This window comes from Dendrobates tinctorius, unplaced genomic scaffold, assembly GCF_039654945.1.
Source record: "Dendrobates tinctorius isolate UK_male_01 unplaced genomic scaffold, ASM3965494v1 ptg000034l, whole genome shotgun sequence".
NCBI lineage: Eukaryota > Metazoa > Chordata > Amphibia > Anura > Dendrobatidae > Dendrobates > Dendrobates tinctorius.
Genome location: NW_027361702.1, coordinates 19,863,022 through 19,877,509, shown reverse-complemented (window position 1 = coordinate 19,877,509; position 14,488 = coordinate 19,863,022).

Here is a 14,488-nt window from a genome sequence, read left to right as displayed (position 1 = left end):
ACAAGGTGTCTATAGGACAGGGGAGATTTAGAATTTCTGCACACACTTGTGGACAGTGGACACTTTTGGATTGTGTGAGGCCCACTGATATCTGAGCGCTATGTGACAGGCTCGATGGCACAGCTGCCTGTGACCAAAGTGACGAGAGGATAATGGAGATTTTGAATCTCTGCGCACACTTTTGGACACTGGACACTTGTGGATTGTGTGAGGCCCACTGATATCTAAGCGCTATGTGACACGCTCGATGGCACAGCTGCCTGTGACCAAAGTGACGAGAGGATAATGGAGATTTTGAATCTCTGCGCACACTTTTGGACACTGGACACTTGTGGATTGTGTGAGGCCCACTGATATCTGAGCGCTATGTGACACGCTCGATGGCACAGCTGCCTGTGACCAAAGTGACGAGAGGATAATGGAGATTTTGAATCTCTGCGCACACTTTTGGACACTGGACACTTGTGGATTGTGTGAGGCCCACTGATATCTGAGCGCTATGTGACAGGCTCGATGGCACAGCTGCCTGTGACAAAAGTGACGAGAGGATAATGGAGATTTTGAATCTCTGCGCACACTTTTGGACACTGGACACTTGTGGATTGTGTGAGGCCCACTGATATCTGAGCGCTATGTGACACGCTCGATGGCACAGCTGCCTGTGACCAAAGTGACGAGAGGATAATGGAGATTTTGAATCTCTGCGCACACTTTTGGACACTGGACACTTGTGGATTGTGTGAGGCCCACTGATATCTGAGCGCTATGTGACAGGCTCGATGGCACAGCTGTGACAAAAGTGACTAGAGGATAAGGGAGATTGGATTGCTTTTAAAAAAGCAGTTTGCGGAGCAGTGGGTAAACAGCAATGCCAGCCTGTCAGGAAGCCTTAAAAGGCAGCCCAACAACCAACACCACTGATACACCACAATATAGCCTCCCCTTGCACTGCACACACAGTGACTTGTGTGTTGTGCAGGCCAAATCGCTAGCAGCAGAAGCAGTTTTTTTGTCTTCTTCCATGCCTAACGCTCTCCCTACAGAATCAGCAGCAACCTCTCCCTATACTAAGATCGGCAGAAGTAAGATGGCGGTCGGCGTGCACGCCCTTTTATACCCCCTGTGACACCCACCAAAGCAAGCCAATCACTTGCATGCCCTTCTGAAAGATGGTGGTGACCCGTGCCTAGGTCATCACGTTGCCCACAGTGTCCGTGGATCCTGATTGGCTGAAAAAGAGCGCAAAACAAACTTTTGAAACGCGACTTTGGCGCGTAAGTCACCGACCTCGTGGCCGACCTCATCCTAGGGTCGGGTTTCGTTTCATGAAACCCGACTTTGCCAAAAGTCAGCGACTTTTGAATTTTTTCGACCCGTTTCGCTCAACTCTAGTCATGGCCCATTCACCTGCCCTGCCCAACAAATGGAAGAGACTGAGTGCACTGATGCCTAACTACTTATGTTGGAGGATGAGTACGTGGCAGAGCCACAGCACATGGTAAGCTGACAACTGTAGCACAAGTCAGAGAATGAGGAGACACAGGTCCCAACTGCTGTGTCTTTTTTCAGTGTGCTGACAAAAAGCAGGGTTATCATGGCTGCAATTGGCAAAACTTCTTGAGAACACCATAACATACAGCACCACCATGTCACACTGTCGGGAACAGCAGAAGGCATGATTTCCACAACATGGTGAAAGAGTATGTGTCCACACATATCCATGTACTAACAGATGGGTATGCCCCATTTATCTATTGGGTGTCTAAATTGGACACATGGCCAGAGCTTGCCTGGTATGCCTTGGAGGTGCTGGCTTGCCCTGCAGCAAGTGTCATGCCAGAGCAGGTCTTTAACACTACAGGTGGCGTAATCACAGACAGGCGCACCTGCCTGTCTACAGACAACAGAGGGAAGCTAACCTTCCTATAAATGAATCAGGCGTAGATCACACAGAATATGTCCATACCTTTGTTTGACAAGGCAATTATACTAACACGCACTTAGCCATGGTTATACTCTATTTTGCATTTGTTTCATTTTGGTGCATCTCTAAATTTAAACAAAAATTTTTGCCCCTTTAACCTCTTCCATGTACATCAACACATCCACCTCCACCTTCTCCTCTACTTGGACCTCTGTCTCATGGTTCTACTTTTTTATTTTTGTAAAAATGTTTGTCTTTGTTATTTTAAGACATTTGTTTAAAAAAAAGTGTTGCCCCCTCTTCCACGTACACCACCACCTTTACATACACCCCTCCTCAACTTGAACCTCATAATGGTTGTATTTTTTTCCTTTGTCTCTGTCATTTTAAGTAATTTGTTTAAACTAAAAAGTAAGATGGATGATGGTTGGATGAATGGATGAAGTTTGGATAGATGGATGAGGGAGAGCTGGAGGGATGGATGGATCAGGGAGGGATGGATGGACCCATTTTTTTATAGCCAGCCAAGGGAAAGCCGACAGCTGGGTGCTGCAGCCCTCAACTGTATTCTTTCTCTTACCTGATTACTAAAAATAGGGGTAACCCATGACTTTTTTTCATTTATTTATTACTAGTATAAATAAATGGGGAAAAACATGAGGTCTTCCCTATTTTTAATAACCAGTCAAAGGAAAGCAGACAGCTGTGAAATGGTGTTATTCTGGGAAGGGGCAATAGCCATAAAAGTTTTAAGGCTATTCAAGACAACCCACAGCTGTTTGCTTAGCTTTTAATGGTTATCATAGGGGAGACCCCCCAAAAATGAAGTTGTCCCCCCTTCATTAAATAAGATAAAAAGCAAAGCCACAAAAAGAGGAATAAAATCCTCCAAAAATTGAAGAATTCACACAGCAAAAAAAAAGGGTAGCAGTATTTCCCTACCCAGGTCCCAGAACTAATGCAGTATGCAGAAAACTCATATAGTGAAGATGGCGACAACACAGGAGCAAAACACTGATGAGACAACCAATCACAACCTACCAATTCATGGAAGGGGTGATTGCATAGTATTAAAATTGCACAAAAGTAACTTGTATAGTGCATTAATGACACACAGGTAATGCAGTGTCTGGCTTACAGCCTATTAATGACACCCATACTATTAGATTAGGTGGGCCACACAGAATGATCAAAAAGCACCCCTTGAGAACAGACACCCTAATTTACAAGGCCAACAATGATTGGCTTTGCTGCACCGTGAAAAATAATGTGTTCAACATATACATAATATGTGAGGTATTGGTTGATTGGCCAAAGTATGCAAGCTCGCAACCTGCGACAATGGTCCTCACATTTGCGAGTTGTAACTCTAAAGTTAAAAGGAAAACCACAAAAAAAAATTAAAAAGAAGCATTAGTATTGAGACCTGGGCAGGAAAACACTGCTGCCCCTTTATTTAATAACCAGCAAATTCTAACAAGACAGCTTGCGGGCTGATATTAATAGCCTAGTAAGGGGCCATGGATATTGTCCCCTTCCAGACTAAGAACATCAGCCCTCAGTCACTCCAGAAATGGCGCATCCATAAGATTAAACAATATAAAAAAAGACATGGGGACCCCTCTAATATCAAGATAAATCTGGAAATCACTGGTCAGAGGCAATCTGATGCAACACAGGTACTGGTAGCTGAATTAGCAATGAATTGTCCAGAGAGCTGAATAGCACAGTTGCACTGGAATTGCTAGTTTCGGGTATTGACACACAAATAGCACTCATATATGAAAATTGGACAACTGAATGAGCCCTTATACTGCATCAGCCAGGTAGATAATAAGTCTGTTGATGAGTCCAAATCTGGGCAAAAATTTGGAGTGTAGCTCATTTAGGGGCTGGCTTTTGGATACTCTGAATCAGTTGCAGAGGGCATGTAGAATGAGTAAGAGTTACAGATGGGAGATTGTCTCTGTGTCTCTACTAGGCAGAGGGAGTAATGCCCGGCCATAAAAAGAGGAAACTTCCTGAAATAGAGTGTTCCTAAAAGGAGGTAAGAATATGGGGAAGATTGCTGTCCAGAGAAGTTAATTAAAAACTGGCAAAGTTCTTCTAAGGGCCCCGTCACACATAGCGATCTCTCTAGCGAGATTGCTGCTGAGTCACAATTTTCGTAACCCAACAGCGATCTCACCAGCGAGATCGCTGTGTGTGACAGCGATCAGTGACCGGCCCCCCTGCCAGTATCGCTGTAGAAAAGCCCTGGACATTTTTTTGGTCGCTGGTCTCCTGCTGGCCAACACGCATTGCTGCGTGTGGGGGGAGGTTGAGCTGATGGACAGGTCTGTGCTAGGAGACAGAGAGATAGCGCAGTATAGGCTGAGATAAAGAGAAAAGGTTGTCATGTGGTAGTTTGATCATTAGAGGGCAGTGGGGAATATAGGAGAGTGATTGTGTAACTGCCATGGATCATGGTAACTTTCATTGGTCAAAGGTTACTGCCAGGTGATAGTGGGCGGAGCTACTGGGACTGGGAGTATAAGAGGTCAGGGAAGGTTCTGGAAGTTCCAGTCAGCCAAGGGAGCTCACTAGAGAGGAGAGTTTGCTGTAGGTAGAAAGAAGGAAAAGGCCTACAGAGAGCTACTGACAGTGGAGACGGTCACGGGGGGTGACGCAAAAAGGACAGTGGCTGCGGACAGAGACAGACCGTGAGTGTCAGGTGGACGGTGTACTCTAAAGGGTGAATCGCAGTGGTGAGAGTGCTTAGGGCAGCCACAGAGGGGAAGAGCCATAGAGGATGCCACGAACGGTGAAACTAAGAAAGAGAAGGTACCCGGGTCTGTGTGTAAAAGTGAATTGAGGACTAATCCTGTGATGAAGTATGGTGGTCGTCCCAAAAGCGGCCAATAAAATCTGAACTGTTGGACACAACCCTTGTCTCAGTCTCATGTGTGCCGGCGCCACGAAGTGGGTCACCCCCCAGTCCTGTTGGATCAGCACCACCTAATCGCCTCCCTCAGCCCAACCCTACACGTGTGACAGGTGGGAGACCAGCGATCAGCTGGTAACTAAGGTAAATGCAGGGTTTCTAAGCACGGCGCTGTGCTTAGAAACCCGATGTGTACCATAGTTACCAGCGCGCTGATGCAGGGAGCTGGTAACTAAGGTACACATAGGGTTTCTAAGTGACACACGTCCCTTAGAAACCGTGCGTCACTTAGAAACTCGATGTGTACCTTAGTTACCAGCTCCCTGCATCAGCGCGCTGGTAACTAAGTACACAGAGACGTCGCTGGTGCCGATGTACTTAATGACTCACCAGCGATCCTGACACGTTGATATCGTTTTCGGGATCGCTGGTGAGTCGCTATGTGTGACGGGGCCTTAAGAGAGACCCTCATTGAGAAATCTGAAGATTATTTGTTTACACTTTTCACTTTATACATATCATCGTTGTCATCGATGGGGCTCTTAATTTGAATCGCTTATCAGTATATCTTCGGAATGTGGGAAGAAATCAGAGAAAACTTACACAAGCATGAGAAGAACATACAAACTCCTTGGTGGGATTTGAACAGAAGACCCCAGCGCTGTAAAGCAACAGTGCTAACCACTGAGCCACTGTGCTCCCCAAATGGAGAATTTGGAAGACTGGGTTAGAGAGAAAAAGAGTGGTTTATAGTATTGGATTGCTACAAGTGAAAATGTGAGTCCGGTTTACAGTGAATTGACAAAGAGACTCTTTGCCACACTTTAATTTAAAAGCCTACTGTAGGTAGAAATTGAATAAACAACTTTAATGAGCTGTTTTCTTGTCCTTACCACATAAGACATTTCCACATCTGGTGCTCCTCCACCTCCGTTAACATGCGTATATGTTTGTAGCAATTGTCTAATTAGGAAATCAGTCTTTAATCTATGTTTTATTTCTTCTGTCTATTCGCTCAACAGGTTTGTTTCAGCGATTGATAGGCATATTCCTTTCATGCTGGAGCCAAACAAAAAGTTTATCAATACCCCCAACCAAGTTCAATTACCATTTTCAAATCGTCCTTCAGCACTAAGAACGCTTTTATATCACATGGTGAAACAGAAATCAAGTACAATGAAGACATTTTAAATAGAGCTGTTGGTGAGTGATAGCAAATCTTGTGACAAATCTCTAGATCAGCGTACATTTTATTTCTTGTTAAAATGTCTCATTGCCAAATCTGATAGATGATTAAGTAAAGGGCCCGTTACACATAGCGATATCGCTAGCAATATCGCTATAACGTCACTGGTTTTTGTGACGCAGCAGCGATATTGCTATGTCTGATACTTACCTCCGACCGGCTCCCCCGCTGATTATCGCTAATCACGCGAGAACGTCCTGGACCGTTTCTCATCGTCAGCTTCCTGCTGGGCTTCCTGTGGCGCCGACGAGCGACGAGCGGACGCGGGCGGGAGGACGTCAGGATAGCCTCGTCTGACAGGTAAGTAGCGACTCCCATCCGCTACTATGTCACTGGTGAGATCTGCCTGTGTGGCAGCACACTAGCGACCACTTAGCATTGCACCAGCGATCCTGACCGCGCCATATCTCTGGTCGGGATCGCTGGTGCATCGCTAAGTGTGACAGTACCTTTACATTGATCATTAACCCCTTACCTACAAAGGACGTAATATTCCGTCCATGTGACCCTGGACCTAACTACCATGGACGGAATATTACGTCCCAGCGATCAGCGGCGCCCACGTGGTGAGCGCCGCTGATCGCGGCCGGGTGTCAGCTAATTATCATAGCTGGCCCCCCGGCACAATGTGTCAGGGACAGTCACGGACCGCCCCCGACACGATAACCCCTTGTACACCGCGATCAAACGCAATCGCGGTGTACCGGGGTTAAAGGGAAGCATCGGCAGGGAGGGGGCTCCCTCCGTGCTTCCCTGAGCCCCCCACGGCAGCGCTGCTGCGGGGGGCTCTTTCCCTACAGGCCCCCGGATCCAAGATGGCGACGGGGGCCTTCGGGGGCCTGTAGAGAGCTGACTTCCTCACTGCCTGCAAAGTGCAGGCATGAGGAAGTCTGCAGCAGTGCCTGTGACAGATCGCTGATCTGTCACAGTGATCTGTGATGTGACAGATCAGCGATCTGTCACAGGACAGTGATGTCCCACCTGGGACAAGGTAATAAAGTAAAAAAAAAAAAAAAAAAAAAGTGTTAAAAATAATTTTAAAAAAATCGCTAAATAAATTAGTAAAAAAAAAAAAAATATTCCCCAATAAATCCATTTTTTCAAAATAAAAAAACCCAAAAACAATAAAAGTACACATATTTGGTATCGCCGCGTCCATAATGACCTGCCCTATAAAACTGTCCCATTAGTTAACCCCTTTAGCGAACCCCTTAAAAAATAAAAATAAAAAACGAAGCAAAAAATAATGATTTATTATCATACCACCGAACAAAAAGTGCAATAACGTGTGATCAAAAAGACGCATATAAATATCCATGGTACCACTGAAAACGGCATCTTGTCCCGCAAAAAACGAGCTGCCACACAGCATCATCAGCAAAAAAATAAAAAAGTTATAGCTCGCAGAATAAAGCGATACAAAAATAATTATTTTTTATATAAAATTGCTTTCATTGCAAAAAACCGACAAAACATAAAAAAAGACCTAAATGAGCTATCGCTGTAACCGTACTGACCCGAAGAATAAAACCGCTTTATCAATTTTACCGCACGCGGAACGGTGTAAACGCACCCCCCCAAAAGAAATTCATGAAACGCTGGTTTTTGTTCATTCTGCGTCCCAAAAATCGGAATAAAAAGCGATCAAAAAATGTCACATGCCCGAAAATGGTACCAATAAAAACGTCAACTCGTCCCGCAAAAAATAAGACCTCACATGACTCGGTGAGTCAAAATACGGAAAAATTATAGCTCTCAATATGTGGTGATGCAAAACTATTTTTACAATAAAAAGCGTCTTTTAGCGTGCGACAGCTGCCAAACATAAAAACTGCCATAAATAGTAAATCAAACCCCCCGTTATCACCCCCTTAGTTAGGGAAAAATAATAAAACTAAAAGAAAATGTATTTATTTCCATTTTCCCGCTAGGGTTAGGGTTAGGGTAGGGTTAGGGTTAGGGTTAGGGTTAGGGCTAGGGTTAGGGCTAGGGTTAGGGCTAGGGCTCAGATTAGGGTTAGGGGTGTGTTGAGGTTAGGGTTGGAGTTATAATTGGGGGGTTTCCACTGTTTGGGCACATCAGGTGCTCTCCAAAGGCAACATGGCGTCTGATCTCAATTCCAGCCAATTCAGCGCTGAAAAAGTCAAATGGTGCTCCTTCCCTTCCAAGCTCTGCCATGCGCCCAAACAGTGTTTTACCCCCACATGTAGGGTATCAGCCTACTCAGGACAAATTACAAAACAACTTTTGGGGTCCAATTTCTCCTGGTACCCTTAGGAAAATAAAAAATTGGGGGCAAAAATATAATTTTGCGGAAAAAAATGTTTTTTTTATTTTCATGCCCAGGCGTTATAAACTTCTGTGAAGCACTTGGGGGTTCAAAGTGCTCTCCACACATCTAGATAAGCTCCGTGGGGGGTCTAGTTTCCAAAATGGGGTCACTTGTGGGGAGTTTCAATAGTTTAGGTACATCAGGGGCTCTCCAAACGCACATGACACCCGCAGACCAATCCATCAAAGTCTGCATTCCAAAACATCACTACTTCCCTTCCGAGCCCCGACGTGTGCCCATACAGTAGTTTTCTCCCACATATGAGGTATCAGCGTACTCAGGACAAATTGGACAACAACTTTTGGGGTCCAATTTCTCCTGTTACCCTTGGGAAAATAAAAAAATGGGGACTAAAAGATGATGTTTGTTGAAAAAATACGATTTTTTTATTTTCATGCCTGAGCATTATAAACTTCTGTGAAGCCCTTGGGGGTTCAAAGTGCTCACCACACATCTAGATAAGTTCCTCAGGGGGTCTAGTTTCCAAAATGGGATCATTTGTGGGGGGTTTCCACTGTTTAGGTACATTAGGGGCTCTCCAAAGGCAACATGACACCCACAGACCATTCCATCAAAGTCTGCATTCCAAAACGTCACTACTTCCCTTCCGAGCCCCGACGTGTGCCCATACAGTAGTTTTCTCCCACATATGAGGTATCAGCGTACTCAGGACAAATTGGACAACAACTTTTGGGGTCCAATTTCTCCTGTTACCCTTGGGAAAATAAAAAAATGGGGACTAAAAGATGATGTTTGTGGAAAAAATACGATTTTTTTATTTTCACGCCCGGACGTTATAAACTTCAGTGAAGTACTGGGGGGTTCAAAGTGCTCACCACACATCTAGATAAGTTCCTTGGGGGGTCTAGTTTCCAAAATGGTGTCATTTGTGGGGGGTTTCCACTGTTTTGGTACATCAGGGGCTTTCCTAACGCGACATGGTGTCCGATCTCAATTCGAGCCAAAAACGTCAAATGGCGCTGCTTCCCTTCCGAGCTCTGACATGCGCCCAAATAGTGGTTTACACCCACATATGGGGTATCAGCGTACTCAGGATAAATTTCACAATATCTTTTAGGGTCCTGTTACTTTTGGAAAAATAAGAATTGAGGGTGAAAAGATCATTTTTGTGGAAAAAATATGATTTTTTAATTGTACTGCTGTACGTTATAAACTTCTGTGAAGCCCTTGGGGGTTCAAAGTTCTCACCACACATCTAGATAAGTTCCTTGGGGGGTCTAGATTCCAAAATGGTGTCATTTGTGGGGGGTTCCCACTGTTTTGGTACATCAGGGGTTTTCCAATTGCGACATGGTGTCCGATCTCAATTCTAGCCAAAAACGTCAAATGGCTCTGCTTCCCTTCCGAGCTCTGCTATGCGCCCAAATAGTCATTTACACCCACATATGGGGTATCAGCGTACTCAGGACAAATTGCACAATAACTTTTAGGGTCCTGTTACCCTTGGAAAAATAAAAATTGGGGGTGAAAAGATCATTTTTGTGGAAAAAATATGATTTTTTAATTGTACCGCAGTACGTTATAAACTTCTGTGAAGCCCTTGTGGGTTCAAAGTTCTCACCACATATCTAGATAAGTTCCTTGGGGGTCTAGTTTCCAAAATGCGGTCACTTGAGGGGGTTTCCACTGTTTAGGTACATCAGGGGCTCTCCAAACGCGACATGGCATCCGATCTGAATTCCAGCCAATTTTGCATTGAAAAAGTCAAACGGCGCTCCTTCCCTACTGAGGTCTGCCATGCGCCGAAACAGTGGTTCCCCCCCACATATCAGGTATCAGCGTACTCAGGACAAATTGCACAATAACTTTTGCAGTCCAATTCCTCCTGTTACCCTTGGTAAAATAAAGAAAATTGAACCTGAAGTATTTTTTTTGTGAAAAAAAGTTAAATGTTCATTTTTTTTTTTAATATTAAAAAAAATCCTGTGATGCACCTAAAGGGTTAATAAACTTCTTGAATGTGGTTTTAAGCACCTTAAGGGTTGCAGTTTTTAGAATGGTGTCACTTTTGGGTATTTTCTATCATATAGACCCCTCAAAGTGGCTTCAAATGTGATGTGGTCCCTAAAAATAAAATGGTGTTGCAAAAATGAGAAATCGCTGGTCAATTTTTAACCCTTATAACTTCCTAACAAAAAAAATTTTGGTTCCAAAATTGTGCTGATGTAAAGTAAACATGTGGGAAATGTTATGTATTAAGTTTTTTTTGTGTGCCGTATCGCTGTGATTTAAGGGCATAAAAATTCAAAGTTGGAAAATTGTGAAATTTTCAAAATTTTCGCCAAATTTCCGTTTTTTTTCACAAATAAACGCAAGTTATTTGAATGCAATTTTACCACTAACATGAATTACAATATGTCATGAGAAAACAATGTCAGAATCACCGGGATCCATGGAAGCGTTCCAGAGTTATGACCTCATAAAGGTACAGTGGTCAGAATTGTAAAAATTGGCCCGGGAGTTAACGTGCAAACCACCCTTGGTAGTGAAGGGGTTAAACAAGGGCATTCTATTCTAGAAATGCTGTGACTTCCATTTTTAAACATGTCTTTCAGTAAATTGCTTGGATGTTTTCTGGATAAGGAGAAGAAGAAAAAGAGATTGTGATTTTGTTATTTACGTATATTATTATTTTTTTTTTGTTATTATGTGCCTTATATTACACACCTTTTCCATGCATCAGGCACACACAAATTGATATGACTTGTGTTTATTTGTTAAAAAGAAAATATATATACAGTATATATAAATTTGGCAAACATTTTGAAAATATTGCAATTTTCAAATGTTTATTTTTATGCCGTTAAATCAGAAAGATATATCACACAAAATAGTTAATAAATAACATTTCTCAAATGTCTACTTTACATCGGCACAATTTTTTAAATGTTTTTTTTTGTTGTTAGGAAGTTACAAGGGTTAAAATTTGACCAGCAATTTCTCATTTTTCCAAAAAAATACACTTAACGATTTTTTTAGGAGCCACATCACATTTTAAGTGACTTTGAGAGGTCGATATGACAGTAAATACCCCTAAGTTATTATTTATTATTATTATTATTATTATTATTATTATTATTATTTATTGTTATAGCGCCATTTATTCCATGGCGCTTTACATGTAAGGAGGGGTATACATAAAAACAAGTACAATAATGTTAAACAATACAAGTCATAACTGGTACAGGAGGAGAGAGGACCCTGCCCGCGAAGGCTCACAATCTACAAGAGATGGGTGAGAATACAGTAGGCGAGGGTAGAGCTGGTCATGCAGCGGTTTGGTCGATCGGTGGTTACTGCAGGTTATAGGCTTGTCGGAAGAGGTGGGTCTTCAGGCTCTTTTTGAAGGTTTCGATGGTAGGTGAGAGTCTGATATGTTGTGGTAGAGAGTTGCAGAGTAGGGGTGATGCGCGAGAGAAATCTTGTATGCGATTGTGGGAAGAGGAGATAAGAGGGGAGTAGAGAAGGAGATCTTGTGAGGATCAGAGGTTGCGTGCAGGAAAGTACAGGGAGATGAGGTCACAGATGTATGGAGGAGACAGATTGTGGATGGCTTTGTATGTCATGGTAAGGGTTTTGTACTGGAGTCTCTGGGCAATGGGGAGCCAGTGAAGGGATTGACAGAGGGGAGAAGCTGGGGAACAGCGGGGGGAAAGGTGGATTAGTCGGGCAGCAGAGTTTATAATAGATTGGAGGGGTGCGAGAGTGTTCGAGGGCACAGAGCAGGAGGTTGCAGTAGTCAAGGCAAGAGATGATGAGGGCATGGACTAGGGTTTTTGCAGATTTTTGGTTGAGGAATGAACGGATTCGTGAAATATTTTTCAGTTGAAGTCGGCAGGAAGTGGAAAGGGCTTGGATATGTGGTTTGAAGGAGAGATCAGCGTCAAAGATTACCCCGAGGCAGCGAGCTTGTGGGCAGCCATTTACTGTAATGGATTGGTTCGTTGGGGGGGGTCACGTGAGATGGGGGAAAGATGATGAATTCTGTTTTGTCCATGTTAAGTTTCAGAAATCTAGCGGAGAAGAAGGATGAAATAGTGGACAGACATTGAGGGATTCTGGTTAGTAGGGAAGTGATATCTGGTCCAGAGATGTAGATCTGTATGTCATCAGCATAGAGATGATACTGAAAGCCATGAGATTCTATGAGCTGTCCCAGGCAAAAGGTGTAAATGGAGAAGAGCAGGGGTCCTAGGACTGAACCTTGTGGGACTCCGACAGATAGGGGGCGAGGTGAGGAGGTGGTGTGTGAGTGGGAGACGCTGAATGTCCGGTCTGTTAGGTATGATGAGATCCAGGATAGGGCCAAGTCTGTGATGCCAAGGGATGAGAGGGTCTGTAATAATAGGGAATGGTCCACTGTGTCAAAGGCAGTCGACAGGTCCAGGAGAAGGAGGACAGAGTAGTGTCGCTTGCTCTTGGCAGTTAAGAGGTCATTGGTGACCTTAGTAAGGGCAGTTTCAGTGGCGTGGTGTGACCGGAAGCCAGATTTTAAGCAGTCGAAGAGGGAGCAAGAAGAGAGATGGGAGGACAGTTCAAGGTAGATGTGTTGTTCCAGTAGCTTGGAGGCATAGGGGAGAAGTGATATAGGGCGATAGCTAGATACAGAGGATGGGTCAAGAGAGGGCTTTTTGAGGATAGGTGTGATGGAGGCATGTTTAAAGCTTGAGGGGAAAACATCTGTTGTCCTGTGGTGAGGTTTGGGATGAAGTGGGAAGGGATTGGGTCAAGTGCACAGGTGGTGAGATGTGATCTTGAGAGTAGAGTGGAGAGTCAATCTTCTGTAATGGTGGAGAAGTTGGTTTTGGAGGTGGAGGGCTGGGAAGTCGGGAGGAAGGGCTCTGGGGGTTGTTGACTAAAACTGTCTCTGATGTTATCATTCTTCTGCTTGAAAAATGAGGCAAAGTCTTCAGCTGAGATGAGTGGGGAGGGAGGAGGTGCTGGGGGACGGAGGAGTGATTTGAAGGTGTTGAATAACTGTTTAGGGTTGCGAGACAGGGAGGATATGAGAGATGAGAAGTAGGTTTGTTTAGCTGTGGGTGGCGAGTGTGGTCTTGAAAGTAGTTAGGGACTGTTTGAATGTGATGAAGTGCTCATTGGAGTGAGATCTTTTCCATCTGCGCTCAGCAGCCCTGGAAGCTCGCCTCTGTTCTTTGGTCAGGCTGGGGTGCCAGGGCTGTCTGTTGATTTTGCGAGCTTTGGTATGTGTAAGTGGGGCAGCAGATTCCAAAGCTACAGCTATTGTGGTGTTATATAGAGCAGCAGTGTCATCCGCATTGTGTAAGGAACTTATATCTGTGAGAGGGAGGAGGGATTCAGAGAATGAGTGTAGGTCAAGGTGTTTAAGATTTCTGCGATGGTGTGAAAGTTTATGGGGTGGGGATTGTAGACATGGAGTGGAGAGGGAAGAGAATGTGAGAAGGTTGTGGTCAGAGAGAGGAAGAGGTGAGCTAGAGAGGTTAGATAGGGAGCAGAGGCGGGTGAAGATGAGGTCCAGTGTGTGGCCATCTTTGTGGGTGGCTGTAGAAGACCATTGAGTGAGGCCGAAGGAGGAAGTGAGAGATAGAAGTTTAGTGGCAGCTGAGAGGGAAGTGTCAATGGGGATGTTGAAGTCACCCATGATGATAGTAGGGATGTCCGCGGAAAGGAAATGAAGTAGCCAGGTGGTGAAGTGGTCAAAGAAGGTGGTGGCTGGCCCTGGGGGGCAGTAGATGACAGCCAATTGGAGGTTGGAGGGGGAGTAGATGCGCACAGAGTGCACCTCAAAGGAAGGGAGGGTAACAGAGGGTGGCAGTGGGATTGGGGTGAAGGAGCAGGTATCTGACAGGAGAAAACCAACTCCTCCGCCATGTTTGCTGCTGGGGCGGAAGGTGTGAGAAAGGTGGAAGCCACCATATGAAAGTGCTGCAGGAGAGGCTGTGTCAGAAGGGGTAAGCCAGGTTTCGGTGATGGCGAGGAAGGAAAGTTTGGTAGTAACAAAAAGATCATGGATGTAGGAAAGCTTGTTGCAGACAGAGCGAGCGTTCCACAGAGCTCCTGTTA